Source organism: Capra hircus, chromosome 7, assembly GCF_001704415.2.
Source record: "Capra hircus breed San Clemente chromosome 7, ASM170441v1, whole genome shotgun sequence".
Taxonomy (NCBI): Eukaryota; Metazoa; Chordata; class Mammalia; order Artiodactyla; family Bovidae; genus Capra; species Capra hircus.
The window spans coordinates 67,535,145-67,551,780 of record NC_030814.1 but is presented as its reverse complement, the minus strand read 5'-3'; the positions used below and the strand labels follow the sequence as shown (position 1 = coordinate 67,551,780).

The window sequence follows — 16,636 nt, the reverse complement described above, 5'->3', positions numbered from 1 at the left end:
TTTAGAATGGACTGGATGGATATCCTTGCAGTCCAAGGGACTCTCAAGAGTCTTCTCCAATACCACAGTTAAAAAGCATCAATTCTTCAGTGCTCAGCTTTCTTTATAGTCCAACTCTCACATCCATACATGACTACTGGAAAAACCATAGCTTTGACAAGATGGACCTTTGTCATTAAAGTGATGTCTCTGCTTTTTAATATGCTGTCTCGGTTGGTCATAACTTTTCTTCCAAGGAGCAAGCGTCTTTTAACATCATGGCTGCAGTCACCATCTGCAGTGATTTTGGAGCTATTAAACTTCTGTTTTTCTCCTGGAGGTGTCTCAAACTCTGACACCGTGCTTTTATAAAAGAATGAGAGAATGAAGCTGGGCTCCTGAAGGCCACTCCTTCTGGTCTAAGTTGCTTCTATCAGTGTTGCAGTGAAAAGGAAAAAAGAGGAACGATTTTCTTTTCTTTCCTGAGAACAAAGAAGATAAAGAGAACAGTGAGCAGGCCTGATCCCTCCAAGATTTTACTTCACTGTTCCTAATCTATAGTCTGCAACCAAGCTTGCTTTTCTGCTCCCTAACCCTGCATGAGCTACATCTTGCATCAATTATCCTTTAACTCCATTCTACTTACATCTTGGTGCTTAGTTTTACTGCAGACCACCCCTTATAGTTTTCTTTCTTTTTGCATTTCAGAAAGAAGGCTGCAGTGTGATAAAGCAGAGACAACCGGACCTAATTACTGAGCTATCTGATATTAGCTCTGACTTTTGTGGGTTTCTGATGTTGTTGTTGTTTTATAATTTTATTCATTTATTACCTATTTTTGGCTGTACTAGGCCTTCCTTGCTGCGTGGACTTTTCTTTAGTTGAGAAGAGTGGGTGCTTCTCCTCATTGCAGTGTGAGGGCTTCTCATTCAACTATTGAGCCTGTGCTCTAGATCCTGTGAGCCACAACTGCTGAGCCCATGTGCCGCAGCTACAGAAGCCCACAAGCCCTGGAGCCTGTGTTCCACCACAAGAGAAGCCACCACAAGAGAAGCCCTCGCACCACAACAAAGAGTAGCCCCACTTGCTGCAACTAGAGAAAACCCATGCACAGCAACAGAGACACAGCACAGCCAAAAATATAAATAAAATAAACAAAATCAACATTTTAAAAACTTAAAGTAAAACAGATAATCAACAAGAACCTACTGTATAGTGTAGACTACTACACTCAATATTTTGTAATAACCTATAAGAGGAAATATGAAGAAAAATAGATATCTAAATCAAGACTAGGCCAGCTGGAATGTAAGGGATGCTGATGGTGACTGTTCTGACTCAAGGCTTCAATCAACTGAAGCTTGGGCTCTATCACTGGCCCAAAGCCTTTCATGAACATGCCTGTAAACTGAAAGTTTCAGTCACTCAATCGTGTCAGAACCTTTGTGACCCCATGGACCACCAGGCTCCTCTGTCCATGGGATTCTCCAGGCAAGAATACTGGAGTGGGTAGCCCGGTCCTCCTCCTGCAGATCTTCCCAAACCAGGGATCGAACCCAGGCCTCCTGCTCTGCAGGCAGATTCTTTACCATCTTAGCCACCATGGAAGCCTGAACATGCCTGTTCCCATAGATTAAAGCTTCCCTAACTTTGCAGTTTGGAGAGACACTGCTCTGGAAAGTTCCCTGGTGTTCTCCATACTTCTGCAAGTAATATACCTTTCCTTCCCACGAGCTTTGGCTGGGTTGTACCTTCTGGCTCAACACCCACCAAGAGGCAAACCCACTTTTCTGGTAACATCTCTCCATCCAGACTCCCAACCAGCACTCTTGGCCCCACTTGATAATAATTTCTTCAGTTAGTCGTCTTGCTTCCAATACATGAAAATAATGTTATTTTTCTATGAGTAAAGCTAGGTAAGGGCCAGAAAGTATCCCTATTTTATCTTGTGAAGCCAGTAGGTGTCAAGCAAACTCACCTCTGTGGATCCACTGTCCTCCTACTGGATGCCTCCTTTCATGGAAAACACTTTGGGGTTTTATTTATATCTCATTTCTGAAGTCTTTTAATACCTACATTAAACATACAGATACTCATCAGTGCCAACTTCTACTTTGAGGTTAAAAATCCTCCAAATTTTTTCTAATATTCTTATTATTCCATTCGTTGCGTTTAAATCTTTGACCATATGTTGTTCCTCTTGTGTCTCATCAGAATTTAGTTAATTACGCAATTTTCCCCTGAAAAAAGCAGTACTCATCATACACAGTTCTTAGAGCCAAAACTGGACTTTACAAGGTAGGGCAACGGTGAGCATAAGAGAAAGTTCAGGAGCACGACTACGGTCTGGTGGAGCCAAGATTCTAGCTCAAGGCACTGAAAGAAAACATCCAGGCTAAGGCCGCACCGCCCACTTGAGGCTCCAGAACTCAAACGCAATGCCTAAAGGCAGGTGGACAACACTAGCGATGAAAACTGCCAAGATGCGCCTGCGCGCTGGAGGCCTCTTGACAGACAACGCTGGGGACCCAGAACAGCCAATCCCCGAGCGGTGGGGCGGGACCTTCTGCGCGCTCCTCACCTTCTGCGCGCTCCTCACCTTCCCCGCGCCTATTGAAGGGACGCACTGCTTCGGTCACAACGCAGGTTGGTGGCTGGTGCCAGAGAGGTGTACGAGCCGGCTCCTCGCCCTTCCCTTCGCTTCAGCCGAGGAGGACTGGACGCCTCCCAGCTCCGAGCGAGCGCCGGGCCGAGGTGGGCAGCGCCGGAGGACAGCGGGGAGACTGACGGGAACGCTCCATGCGAAACCTTCGTAAACCCGTAGCCTGAACTCTTCAAATTCCAGACGGCTGCTGCTGCTGCTACTAAGTCGCCTCAGTCTTGTCCGACTCTGTGCGACCCTATAGACGGCAGCCCACCAGGCTCCCCCGTTCCTGGGATTCTCCAGGCAAGAACACTGGAGTGGGTTGCCATTTCCTTCTCCAATGCGTGAAAAGTAAAAGTGAAACTAAAATCGCTGTCTTGTCCGACTCTTAGCGACCCCATGGACTGCAGCCTACCAGGCTCCTCCGTCAATGGGATTTTCCAGGCAAGAGTACTGGAGTGGGGTGCCACTGCCCCAAATCCCGTCAGTTTTGAGGAACCCGGGTTCTAACCTGAAGGGAACTTGCGTCTTGTCAGCTTCAAGGACTACAAGTCGCTTCACCCTCAGAAACACTGAATCCCGTAGTGCTGAGACCCCCAAATACCTAGAGGAATCCCAATTCCCCTCAGCCTGAGGCATCCTAAAAATAGCACCTGCAGAGAGACCAAATTTCCCCAACTCAGAGGCACTGAATACCTCAATCCCTTCATCCTCAAGACTCCCAACTGTCCTGCATTTTGGAGACCTACAGCCCCTTAATGAGAGACCCCAGAGCTCCTTAGCTTGAGAGAACCCCGATTTCCTTAGCCTCAAAGATCCCAAGTTCTCTCAACCTGCTCACTTTACATCAGCGAAAAGACCCCCAATCCCCTCCGTCTGAGGAACCCCACTTCCCTCAGCCCATTGTGACCCAGATCTCAAGCTGAGCAATTTGTCCCTTATAAGTAGAACCAACGTTATGTCCAGATTTCCCAGAGTCCCCAGGCAGAGAGCCCCAAAACCCTTCTTGGAGAAATATTCCCTCTCCCACACTGGAACAGAGCCCTGGTTTCAGCCAGATGCTAGTCCAGCAGTTAGGGGCTTCCAGGTCTCCTCAGAATTTCCTCCATCACCCACAGACACGTTCTGGGTGCCTTTCCTTAGAGAGGCTGAATTGTAGGGGAACCAAAGAAACCAAATCTAGTTCACATTAGGCTACAATGTCACGGCCAGTCAGGATCAGTCCATCCCACCAACCCCTACCCTGACTTTCCCCGCACTTTCCTGCCCTGGACACTCCACCCAAGGCAAACAGACCTGGGTCTAGACAGTGGTCTGGGCTATCTCAGCATCTTCTCCTTCCACAGGCACCTCAGCCTTGAGGCAGTCCCAGGGCCATGAGCTCCAACAGGTCCCTGAAGGAGAGGACGGAGGGAGATGCAGGGAGAACAGAGTGGAAGCCCATGGTGAGAGGTGGAGGGGGCTCTAAGCCAGCTCTATAGGAAGGACACGGAGCTGGTCCCTGAAGGACCACAGACTGCTTGCCTGCACCACTTGAGTGAACTTCTCTGTCAGTGTACACAGTAAGGGAGTGCCATGTCCTGTCTGAGACAGTGGGGTATAGTGGGGTGGAACAGGACACTAGCATCATGGACTGCTCTGTGTCCAGGGAGAGTTAGGGAAATGCTCAGTTAAGCGGGACACAGTCAGGAAGGAAAGTTTTCATGCCTGTCTCACAGAGACCAAGTAGCTTCAGGCTTCTCCCTGCATACAAGGTAGAGGAGAAGGCCCAGCTCTAAGGTTTGACTTACATTAGTAAGTCACTGATTAAATCTATTATTTTCTTTAGGCCAAAGATGCTTTCAAAGACATTTCCATATAATTCTCCAAGGAAGAATGGGCAGAGATGGGAGAATAGGAAAAAATCTGATACAGGAATGTGAAAAGAAACTATGAAGCACTGATTACTATAGGTAACAGGAAATGCTGGGTGCCTGTGAGCCTAGGAAACATGAAACAGGTCTTCAGCCTCAGTGTTAACTTGGCCTTCTCTTAGGTGGCTTCATCTACTCACTGTTCCCTTATGTGGAGACGAACCTGGAAGAAATTTTTATTTTGTATCAATGTAGGTCTGGCCCTGGCAGTGCAGAGCTCACCTCTTTCTTTGTCCTAGATTCTCCCAGCCCATCCTACTAATTGCCCTGACTTTGTGACACTTTCCATTTGCCTCTATGCTTTGTTCCTCTTTCTTAGAGCAAAAATTTTGCTTCTTTCCAGGTCTCAGAGCCCCTTGACCACCTTTCATGCATCACTGCAGACAAGTCATCAAACCCCAGGTAGATGACATTGAGGATTCTGAGGAAGAATGGACACCAAGGCAGCAAGGTGAGGGGCCAGGAGGATTTAGAGGTATCTTCCTGAAACCAACCTGGGTTTAGGTCTCAGCTGCATTTCAGGCTTTAGCAAAGAAAATATAATATTCAGCCAACTAGCAAGATGCAAAGCACTGTATTATACAGTATGAGACTATTCATATGAAGTTTTAAAATATGTAATATAATTAGCCTCCCCTTCTCTGCCATTGTACGTGCAGTTGACTCTGCTCCTCACCAGCTCTTCTCACAAGACTTTCAGGATCAAGTGATTCCTGGCCAAGAAACAAAAGCAGAATAATCCCATTCCTCAATGGATTTGAATGAAAACTGGTAATAAAACAAAAAGAGGACATTGCAAAAGAACCAAACTAGGTCTATACAGAGCCACACATGAGGTGGCACACATATTTATGCTGTGTCAGGGTCACTTGCATCTTACGATATCACTCTGAAAACATCACTAATGTATCCATTTGTTTAATTGAAAAAATTATTTTTCTCTTTGTGTCAGTGTTTCTGCGCTAGTCCTTTGGCTCAGTAATAAATATGAGATCTTTTGTTGGAAAAATTATATGTATTATTTATACAGTGAAAAATGGTGAATATTTAAAAATCTAAATGTGAATAAGAAGTACCAAATTCAGCACCAGAGGAGTAAGGGCTGACAGGTGGCTTCACTATGTCTTGGTTAGTTTTTTGTTTGTTTTTATTTTGTTTTTGTTTTTAATTCTGAACTGGAAATTGAAAGATCTGAAGAGGCAGAATATTGACATAAGCCTGAATGAAGGAAGGTGGATGTATAGGTTTTTCAGTATAATTCTCAATAGTTTTATCTTTAAATTTTATCATTCTTTTTCTTTTTAAAACTGATTATTTTTGCTAAACATTCCTAATGAAAGGGCAATTAAAGAAACCGTACTTAGACTATAAATTCACCAAAGAACTTTCTCATACTAATTGCATAATAATTTGGTTATTGGAGTAAATCTCTTAGAAGAGGAAATGATTACCATTACGTCAAGATACATTATTTATGTATGTATGTAAAAACACACCACATGATCTTCTTACCCTGTGGTGAACTTAATTATTTGTCTTGATTCTGGGAAAGGGTTTGAGATAACTATTTAGTCTCCCTGATCTTTCCACATTTCACTGACTGGAGATAGCATCAGGTAAATAAAATGAAGTACACTCATTAGAAAAATAGAAGTGAGCAGCTGACTTCCTCTTCTGCTGCTCAGAGTAAAGAGTTTAGAAGAGTTTATCTGCCTAGACTGGAGAAAACAATTTAGATTAGTTCTGCGATTCTCCATCTATGGATTTCTATTCTCCTAGATTCTTTTTTATTATTTATTTGTTTTGGGCTGTGCTGGGTCTTCGCTGCTGTGCATGGGCTTTCTCTGCTTGTGTTGAGTGGCGTCTCTCATTGCAGAGCGCATACAGCTCACTAGTTGTGACACACAGGCTTAGTTGCCCCACAGCATATGGAATCTTCCTAGACCAGGGATCGAACCTGTGTCCTCTGCATTGGCAGGCAGATTCTCATCCACTGTGCCACCAGGGAAGTCTATATGTTCCCTTAGGTTCCTAAAACTAGTGTAAGAGAGATGAAAACCAAACATTTGGTTGTCTGCAAAGGTTTTGACATGAAAAGAGATTCTTCACAGGGAACACATACCCCATGGTTCACCATACCTCTACAAATCTTTATTTACACTCTTATCAATTTTTGAGTGTATGGCACACTACTGCTAACTATATACACATTGTTGTACAACAGATCTATAGAACTTTTTCACCTTGCATGACTGAAACTCTATATCCATTGAGCGACAATTCTCCATTTCTTCCTCCTCATAGCCCTTGGCAACCACCATTCTATTTTCCATTTCCATGAATTTGATTAATTTATATACCTCGTATAAGTGCAATCATGCAATATTTGTCTTTTATTGATTGGTTCATTTTACTTAGCATATTATCCTCAAGGCGCACCCCTGATGTAGCATATGACAGAATTTCATTCTTTTTTTTTTTCATTCTTTGTTAAGGCTGAAAAATATTCCATTGTGTGCATGTGTATATAAAATATATGAGGTATATTTTATATATAATCTTTATCTGTTTATCCACCAATGAAGATTTAGGTTGCTTCTACATCTCGCCAATTGTGAATCATGCTACAATGACCATAAATGTGCACATATTTATTCAGGATCTTGTTTTCAATTTTTCATGGATATATACACAGGAAATGGATTGCTAGATCACATAGCAATCTGTTTCTAATTTTCTGAGGAAACTCCATACTGTTTACTCTAAAGGTTGCAACATTTTACATTTCCAACAATAGTGTGTAAGGGTTCCAATTTCTCCATATCCTTACAACTTGCTATTGTCTCTTTTTTCATACTGGCCATCAGAAAAGGTATGAGATAATTTCCATTGTGGCTTTAATTTGTATTTCTTTATTGATTAGTAATATTGAGCATCTTTCATTGGTTTGTTGGCCATTTGCATATCTTTGGAGAAATGTCTATTCAATTCCTTCTCCTACTGTGTTAGTCAGTTCAGGCTGCCATAACAAAACAGACTGCATTGCTTTAACCACAGAAATTTGTTTTTGTACAATTCTGGAGCATGGGAGTTTGATATCAGGATGCCATCATGGCCAATCAAGTTCTCTTCCTGGCTTATAGGCAGCCTTCATATTGGTGTGTACTTATTAACCCCTTATCAGATATGTAGAATGGGCTAGTTGCTCAAATGGTAAAGAATTTGCCTGCAGTTCTAGAGACCCAGGTTCAATCGCTGGGTTAAGAGGATCCCCTGGAGAAGGAAATGGCAACCCACTCCAGTATTCTGCCTGAAGAATCCCATGAACAGAGCAGCCTGGCAGGCTACAGTCCATGGGGTCGCAAGGAGTCGAACATGACTGAACAACTACACTTTCACTTCCTATCAGATATGTATTTTACAAATATTTTCTACCATTCTGTAGGTTACCTTGTCACTGTTCACTGTGTCCTTTGCTGCACAGAAGTTTTAAGTTTACTGTAGTCCCATTTATCTATTTTTACTTTGTTATTAATATTTGTACACTTGGTATCATATCTAAGAAATCATTGCCAATTCAATGTTGTGAAGCTTCACCCTTGTTTTCTTCTAAAAGTTTTATCAAGTCTTACATTTAGGTCTTTAGTCTATTTTGAGTTTATTTTTCTTCATGATGTAAGATCTTCATTATTTTGCATGTGTATATTTTGTTTCCTCAGTACCATTTGTTACCCGGATTAAGCATTCCTCATTGTCTTGACACCCTTGATGAAGATCATTAGACCATGTATCCAAGAGTTTATTTCTATTTCTAGATGTCTGTTCTGTTCCATTGATTGATATGTCTGTCTTTATGCCAGTGGGCTTCCACAGTGGCTCAGCAGGTAAAGAATCTGCCTGCAGTGCAGGAGACATGAGTTCAACCCATGGGTCAGGAAGATGCCCTGGAGAAGGAAATGGCAATCCACTCAAGTATTCTTGCTTGCAAAATCCCATGGACAGGGAAGCCTGGCAGGCTACAGCCCAAAGTGTCACAGAGTCAGACACGACTGAATAACAAAGCACACACTTTATTCCAATACCACACTCTTTTGCTTACTGAAATCAGAGGTCTCCAGCTTTGCTCTTCTTTCTAAGATTGTTTTGGTGTCCTCTGAGATTCCATATTAACTGTAGGATGGATTTTTCTATATCTGAAAAAAATCCCATTTGGGATTTTAATAGGAATGGCATTGAATCTTTATATTGCTTTGGGTAGTATGAACAGCTTAATAATATTAAGACTCCAAATCCATATACATGGGATGCCTTTCTATTTACTTTTATCAGATTCCTTTCAGCAATACTTTGTAGTTTTCAGTGTATAAGTCTTCCATCTCCTTAAGTTTACTCCTAATTATTTCATTCTTTTTGATGCTATTATAAATAAGATTGTTGGGACTTCCCTGGTGGGCCAGTGGCTGACTCCGCACTTCCAAGGCAGGGAACCTGGGTTTAATCTCTGGTCAGGGAACCAGATCCCACATGCTGCAACTGAAGATCCCACATGCCACAACAAAGACCTGGCACAAATAAATAAATATAAATAATTTTTTTAATTTAAACTTAGCTCTTGACTATAGCTTTAAAAAATTAAAAATAAATAGGATTGTTTTCTTTTTTTTTTTTCTTTTTTTTGGAATCATCATTGTTTGTGCATGGAAAGATATTTGAATGTTGATTTTGTATCCTGCAATTCTCTGTGCAGGTTTTTGTGTGGAATTTTAAAGACTTTCTACATGTAAAATCATGTCCTCTGTGAACAGACATAATTTTACTTCTTTCTCTCCAAATTGGAAGACTTTTGTTTCCTTTCCTAAGCTAATGCTCTGGCTAGGACTTCTAATATTTTGTTGAACAGAAGTGTTGACAGTTGGCATACTTGCCTTTTTTTCTTGATCTTAGAAGTTTTCAGCTTTTCATTGATTAATATGTTAGAGGTAGACTTTTCATATATGACCTTTATTATATTGTGGTCACTTCCTTCTATTCCAAGTTTGTTGAGTATCTTTGTCATGAAAGGCTAGTAAATTTGTTAGACATTTTATGAACATCAGATGAAGCACAAATGAAGTTTTGTCTTTTTTGATTTTAAGAAAATTATGTGATGCTCGCAGTGGAAGCATAGGAGTTAATGATACAGAAATCATTTTCCATTCTTCCTTTGGTAATCCTTGTCCTTGTCATACTCTGGCTCAGAATTCTTGTCCTTAATTAGAATGCCCAGAGTTTGGAAGTATTTACCAACCGAAACACTGATTCTCATCATTTTTTAGGAAAACCTTCTTGGATGGCCTTTAGAGTGAAGCACAGTAAACATCAGAAGGTATCTCCCAAATTCTGTTGACAAGAAAATCCTTCTCATGGATGCAATCACAGGTAAGAGTAGAAGAATATGCAAAGATCCTAGAAACTGCTGCTTTCCTTTTCTGAGTCTTTAGCACAATGTCTGATATCATCACCATTTTTATAGTTAGTAAGAACAGCAACAATAGTAGGCTGTTCAATTATTATGTTATTTTCACAATATTTCAGACTTTAAGCATTTTACGTGAATAAACTTACTTAAACCTTAAAACAATCCTGCAGTACCTACAGGTAGGTACTGCAACTATGACCATTATAAATCAAGAAACTGAGGTAAAGAAATGTTTGATTATATGCCTGAGATCACAGTATCACTGGTAGTGCAATCTAATCCAAAGTGCCATCTCTAAACCCCTTATAAGTCTATTAAAACTTCCATAGTTCTATAAAGTTTACACTCTCTTATTTATACATCTTTATATCATTCATCTGAGGGATGGTTTCAACCTCAGTTCTTTGGTGCTGTGGTAAAATGAGAGATATGCTAGGACATCTGACTAAGGGAAGCTTACGGAGATATTGGGCAATTTATAGAGTGGATGGTCCAACATGAAGAAGGAGATAGGATCCCCAGCCTCAGACCTTCCTACTCCAATAAGAGGAATCAGCTTACAACCCTGACAAACCACAGGTTTGATAACTGAAAAACAACAAATAAGAAAATAACTGAAGGACTTCACATAGGTTACCCCCTTCCTTTTGAGTAGAAACTCATCATCTGGAACTGATTTCAAATGCTCTTTCTTGAAGGAGGTCGTAACAACTCCTTCCTCTGAGCTCTGATTAGGAAACTTTAGTGTTTGGAATCGTTTGTTTAGCCTGCCCCTGATTCATGAGCTTTGAGAGCGTAACCCATACCGTTAATTCTCAGAAGTCCAGGCCCAGCTCAAAGCCCCCGGGGCCCCCTAAATGTTTTCTGAGTGGATGACTCCACATTTAAATATTCATCTAGATGTAAGAAGATCAAGGAATGCTGAAGATAGTATCCGTGAGCTAAACTGCAAATACAGAACCAGTTGAGGGGGTAAACTGATGGCAGGAATGGACTCTCACATTCATACTGTATTAAGCTCACACAACAATTTGTTGAATGTTATTAAATTTCATGTCCACTGTAACATTAAGAATTGGCATGTATACCAATTTATGGATCAGGAAACTAAGGAGAACCAGCTAATTGTACAGCCTTGTTCAAGCAGAACTGATGGCACCAGCTACTTTAATTCCGAACATTGTCTCTAGCATGTGGCAACCTGCAATTTTCAGCTCATTTTCTCTATTGTCTAGGTATGTTTCTGCCAATTGTCTTTTCTCTTCCCAATCTCATTGCTTTGTAACCTCATTTTCCAGATGTATTTTGTCCCCTCTACTTTTCCACACTTCCTCGTCCATCAAAGGGCCACTATTGAATAGAAAATGCCCCCGGTTTTCTCTATGACTCTTACCCCCTTATTTCCCTGACCTTGTTGATTCTCCAGCTATTCTCCCTGCCTTGCTCTCACTTTCATGGAGAAAAGTGAAGTGAAAGAACCTTAAGATATGAGTTCTAAAAATATATATATATATATATATGAGTTCTAGTTTTGATTCACTATCCATTTAAGTCCTTTATTTACACTGCAGTGTTCACACACACACACATACACACAGTCGCACTGGGTAATTCCAAGAATTGTCAAAGTATTAACTAAAGTCATACATGTAAAAACACTTCATAAAGTCCTAAAGAAATAAAGAAATGAATGTTGTCCTTTACTATGTGACTCTTATACAGAAGGGAATGTCCAGGGTGCCATTAAGTAATGAATCTATGAAGGAATTGCTGGGAGCCGCAAAATTGCTGACAAGTGGCTCTAAGCAGGCCCAGAAACCAGTGCCCCCTCCCAGAGAAGCAAGTACGTCTGAACAGCACCCCAGAAAAAAAGTGGATAGGAGAAAATAATTTAGAAAGGCTAATAATTATGGCATGGGTATGTGGGGTGGACTTTGGGTAGTTTAAGTTTAAGCTGGACTGATCTGAGACCTGAAGTTAGCACTAGGGCCGTGGGAAAACCTTATACACTTTCTGAGGTCCTGATTGCTCATCTGTAAAGTGAAGATAAGAATACATAACTCATACAGTGTTTGCAAGCATTACATTAAATATAAAAGTGTTGACACAGACAAGTTGTTCAAAAAATCCAGCTGTGATAATAGGGACCATGCTTTGTTAGGCCTCTGGGCATAAATATATGTGCCCTCAACATATATTTTCTGAGCAGATATGTCAGTGAACTGTTTTCTAAGTAAGAAGGTTGGGAGGGTAAACCTACCAACGGGAAGTACAAGAAGCTAACACTGAACTGGGCATCTGTGGTCAGTGTGGAGCCTTGGCCTGTCTGAACCAGTAGTTAAAGGGAGATAAAGTATAGAGAAGGGATTTCCTGGTGGTTAAGTGGTTAAGACTCCATGTTTCCACTGCAGGAAGCATGGGTTCCATTCTTGGTCAGGGGACTAAGATCCCACATGCCATGTGGCTTGGCCAATTAATAAATAACGTAACACTAAAAAATAAAAATAAGTAAATTTAAAAAATTTTAATAAATGTAAAAAAATTTAATATATTGTATAGATGGACAGGTGGGAGATCACACACTTTCTGATAAAATAGCAACTAACTCTCCAGACCCCACCAGCCTTGCTCAGCTTCTCTTCTCCATCTTAGAACTCAGAAGAAAGGAGACTGAAATGAAGATGTACAGCCTACAAAAAAGAAAGGGCCATATGTACCAAGAGGTCAGTGACCCCCAGGATGACAACTACCTCTGTGAGTGACCCCACTGGCCCATTCACAGACAAGGCCTTGGAACAATAATCTCACCTCACCATTTGGTCCCCCAGTCACCCTCTTCCTCTATGACACAGGGTACAGGATCAAGGCTAAATGCCCTGAGCATCCTGGTTCTTTCTAAAGGTCTTTATGACCAGCAACATCACTATACCTCCCCTCATCCCTGTTGCTCTCACCTCCAGATTATGAGAAGTGTCAGAACTTCATCAACAGCTGTGCTGCTCACGGGCCCCCTACCTTTGTAAAGGACTGTGTAGTGGAGAAGGGGCATGCCAGCTGCTCAGCCCTGGGTTAAGTATCAGACCATCAGGCATCCCTGAGGCTGGGCTTAGAGTGTGGAACAAGGCATCTGATCTGCCGCTGGGCCTGCACTTTGGCCTCTACAAGGGTCAGATTACAGACGATGAAGAGGTCGCCAATAGCAGATACTTCTGGCTGGTGAGAAACCCCCCTCTTCCCCTGTTCTCTGACCTCCAATCGCTGTGTGGCAGGGTGGGGAGGCGGGGACCTCACGTCTACATGCGAGGTTGTGGATGGTGATGACACAGTCAGCTCTGTGTGCTGTGTGCACTGTGCATGAACACGGGACTTCTATCTAAAGATCAGAGGAGAGCTGGGAGCAGCGCAGTAGTACAGGCACACAGAAGTGGCTCCTCCCATGTGGGGCCCTTGCCCTGAGTGGACCAATAGACTCAGACATGGAGGTGATGATTAAGGAGCTTACCACGTGGTCACAACTGGCAGTTGAATCCATGCAGGCTGAACAGCACTGATGACAGCAGAGGGATTCTATTACCTCCCGCCAAAAAATAAAAAGAGAGAGAGAAGTAAGCTTTTAAGTCTTTTTCTGACACTCAGATCACCAAAGGGAGAAACTGCTATGAGTATGTGGATGGAAGGGACCAACTGGATGAGGTGAATGCAATGAGTCTGCAGGTTCTAGAGGATGCTCCTCCCTCAAGCCCCTATCCCTTTCCTCTCCCAACCTGCCTCCCTCAATAGCTTTCACATCTTCTTTCCTCTTTTTCCTCCATAACATGCTCTTTCATTATAAAAGACATTAGAAAGAAAGAAATAGAAATATAGTATATGCCCTCAAAATATAAATCTCTATGCTGCACAAAACTGAGGTACTTGAAAGCAACTCAAGAAGTCTGGATTCACCAGGGACACTTTAACTCACCTAATTAACACTTACCAAGCACTTTCTACGTTCCATTTTAAACAGTGGAGTTCATTATTGAAGTTCATTACACACAACCCACGTCCTTTTAGAATACTTACTGCAGACAGACATTAAACAATTGGTCTTAGGAATATGTAACTTGAATTTTTCTATTTTTGAAGAACTTCACAGTCCCAGGATAACCTACCATGGGGGATCTTGAGTCCATAGAGAAGCAACCTCCCCAGGCTCAGTTCCAGCGAGAAGTGGGCCCTGAGGCCTGGGAAGGAATGCGGGGCAGGATGGCTATGAGCAGGGCCTTTTACTGAGGGCCTCTTCTTTCATCAGGGGAAGCAGAAAGTGAATAAACTATTATTGTTCTGTGTCTCTAGCTAAGTCAGAATGCTCTCCAAGTTTCCATGGGGCAGGGGCACAAGTGAATGGGACCCTGAATACACATGGGGAGACTGTAGAAAAGCCTTGGGAGAGAAGGCAGGCTGGGGTGAATGCTGAGGGGTGCTTGCTAGCCTAGAAGCACCAAGTTCTGTGGAATACAAGAGAACTTAATTTAGAGTTTAGAGGAGCTGCAGGTCACCAGTCTTATGACCAGTCTAGGTGGAGACCAGTCTGGAATTGGGCTCTGGAAAATGGCTAATTAGGTAAGGAGACAAAAGCATTCCAGCCAGTAAGAGGAAAAGAAACAGAATCTGGAGATAGGAATTCACACGACGTGATCAAAGGTATGAACAGAAGGTCCCCAAGAGGGGTGGTGGGGGCAGTGATGGCCTCAGAGCCTGAAGGCGAGGAGCTGGGTGTGGGTCTGACAGGTGGAAGGAACTCGTTATCTGTGGTTTCATTCCCTTTTCCGACCTCAATCCCAGGTATGTGAACTGTGCCCAGGACGACAAGGAGCAGAATCTGGTGGCCTTCCAGTATCACAGACAGATCTTCTCCTGAACCTGCTGGGTGGTCAGGCCAGGTTGTGAGCTGCTGGTCTGGTACAGGGATGAATATGGCCAGGAGCTCAACATCAAGTAGGGCAGCAGGAGTAAGAGTGAGCTCACAGTCAGGAGAGGTAAGCGCCACCAGTCTTCCAGCACCCTACACCATCCTGGGGAGCTTCCCTGGCCCAGCTCTAAAGCAGAGTACAATCCAGTCTGAAGTCAGTGAAGTCTCAATTAAAATGCCTCAGAAATTGTTTCATTTCATATGACTCTTAGGAAAAAAATTTATATTAAAAATGTTAATTCTAATTTTTAATATTGCATGCAAAAAGTATGTAACATCACATTCTGCTGAAAGGCTTAGAGGCAAAAAAGCAAGTTTTCTAGCACCTACCAGCTCTCTCACCTTTAGCTGTTTCTTCCTCATTTCCTCCACATTTCTAAGAAGTGACACATGTACACTGATTTCCATTCAGTCACTGTTTTAGTTCATTGTCAGACAGGGCTCCATGCACTGAAACAGACGGAACTACTGCTCTGGGGTAGCACGTGCTTAATACCAGACAGGGGCTGGTTCTCTGAGGAAAAACAGTCCAGGAAAAGTGCCTCAGATCAGTGTGAGCAGAAGAGGAGTGTGGTGCAGTGATAGCTTATGGTGAACAGTGTTGGATTCGTGATCTCTGAAGAAGAATGTTTAGCTTTAGGACCAGGGACCAGGCTTGATCACTCAAGAGCTTTTGTGTAGCAGAGTTATATTAAAGTATGAAATGGGACAGAAAAAGCTTCTGACATAGACATCAGAAAGGGGATGGAGAGCAAGGGAGCTATATACTTTCAATTGGTTATTAACAATAAATCAAAAGAAGGTCTCAAGTCTGTAAAGGTCTTACCAGACCCGCACTACCACAATATATATTTTTAAGATAACAGGGTTAGAACTAAAAATACAAAGATCTTACCAGACCCACAGACCAAAGCCTTTGACTGTGTGGATCACAATAAACCGTGGAAAATTCTGAAAGTGATGGGAATTCCAGACCACCTGACCTGCCTCTTGAGAAACCTATATGCAGGTCAGGAAGCAACAGTTAGAACTGGACATGGAACAACAGACTGGTTCCAAATAGGAAAAGGAGTACTTTAAGGCTGCATATTGTCACCCTGCTTATTTAACTTATATGCAGAGTACATCATGAGAAACGCTGGCCTGGAAGAAGCACAAGCTGGAATCAAGATTGCCAGGAGAAATATCAATAACCTCAGATATGCAGATGAAACCACCCTTATGGCAGAAAGTGAAGAGGAACTAAAAAGCCTCTTGATGAAAGTGAAAGAGGAGAATGAAAAAGTTGGCTTAAAGCTCGACATTCAGAAAACTCAGATCATGGCATCTGGTCCCATCATTTCATGGGAAATAGATGGGGAAACAATGGAAACAGTGTCAGACTTTATTTTGGGGGGCTCCAAAATCACTGCAGATGGTACTTGCAGCCATAAAATGAAAAGAGGCTTACTCCTTGGGAGGAAAGTTATGACCAACCTAGATAGCATATTCAAAAGCAGAGATACTACTTTGCCAACAAAGGTCCGTCTAGTCAAGGCTATGGTTTTTCCTGTGGTCATGTATGGATGTGAGAGTTGGACTGTGAAGAAAGCTGAACACCAAAAAATTGATGCTTTTGAACTGTGGTGTTGGAGAAGACTCTTGAGAGTCCCACGGACTGCAAGGAGGTCCAACAAGTCCATCCTAAAGGA

General features: G+C 42.3%; 1 long non-coding RNA gene and 1 pseudogene across 2 annotated transcripts; one reads left to right on the top strand and one right to left on the bottom strand.

The window, feature by feature from the left end:
- On the bottom strand, nucleotides 291–14,825 carry LOC108636374. 2 transcript variants are annotated; one of them, XR_001918315.1, is made up of 3 exons: nucleotides 13,497–14,825; nucleotides 1,958–2,051; nucleotides 291–461 (listed from the first exon to the last, which is right to left on the bottom strand). It is a non-coding gene; the product is annotated as an uncharacterized LOC108636374 (long non-coding RNA). The 2 variants fall into 2 exon arrangements; XR_001918316.1 differs by lacking the exon at nucleotides 13,497–14,825 and adding an exon at nucleotides 2,561–2,880.
- On the top strand, nucleotides 4,000–14,979 carry LOC102181384 (annotated as a pseudogene).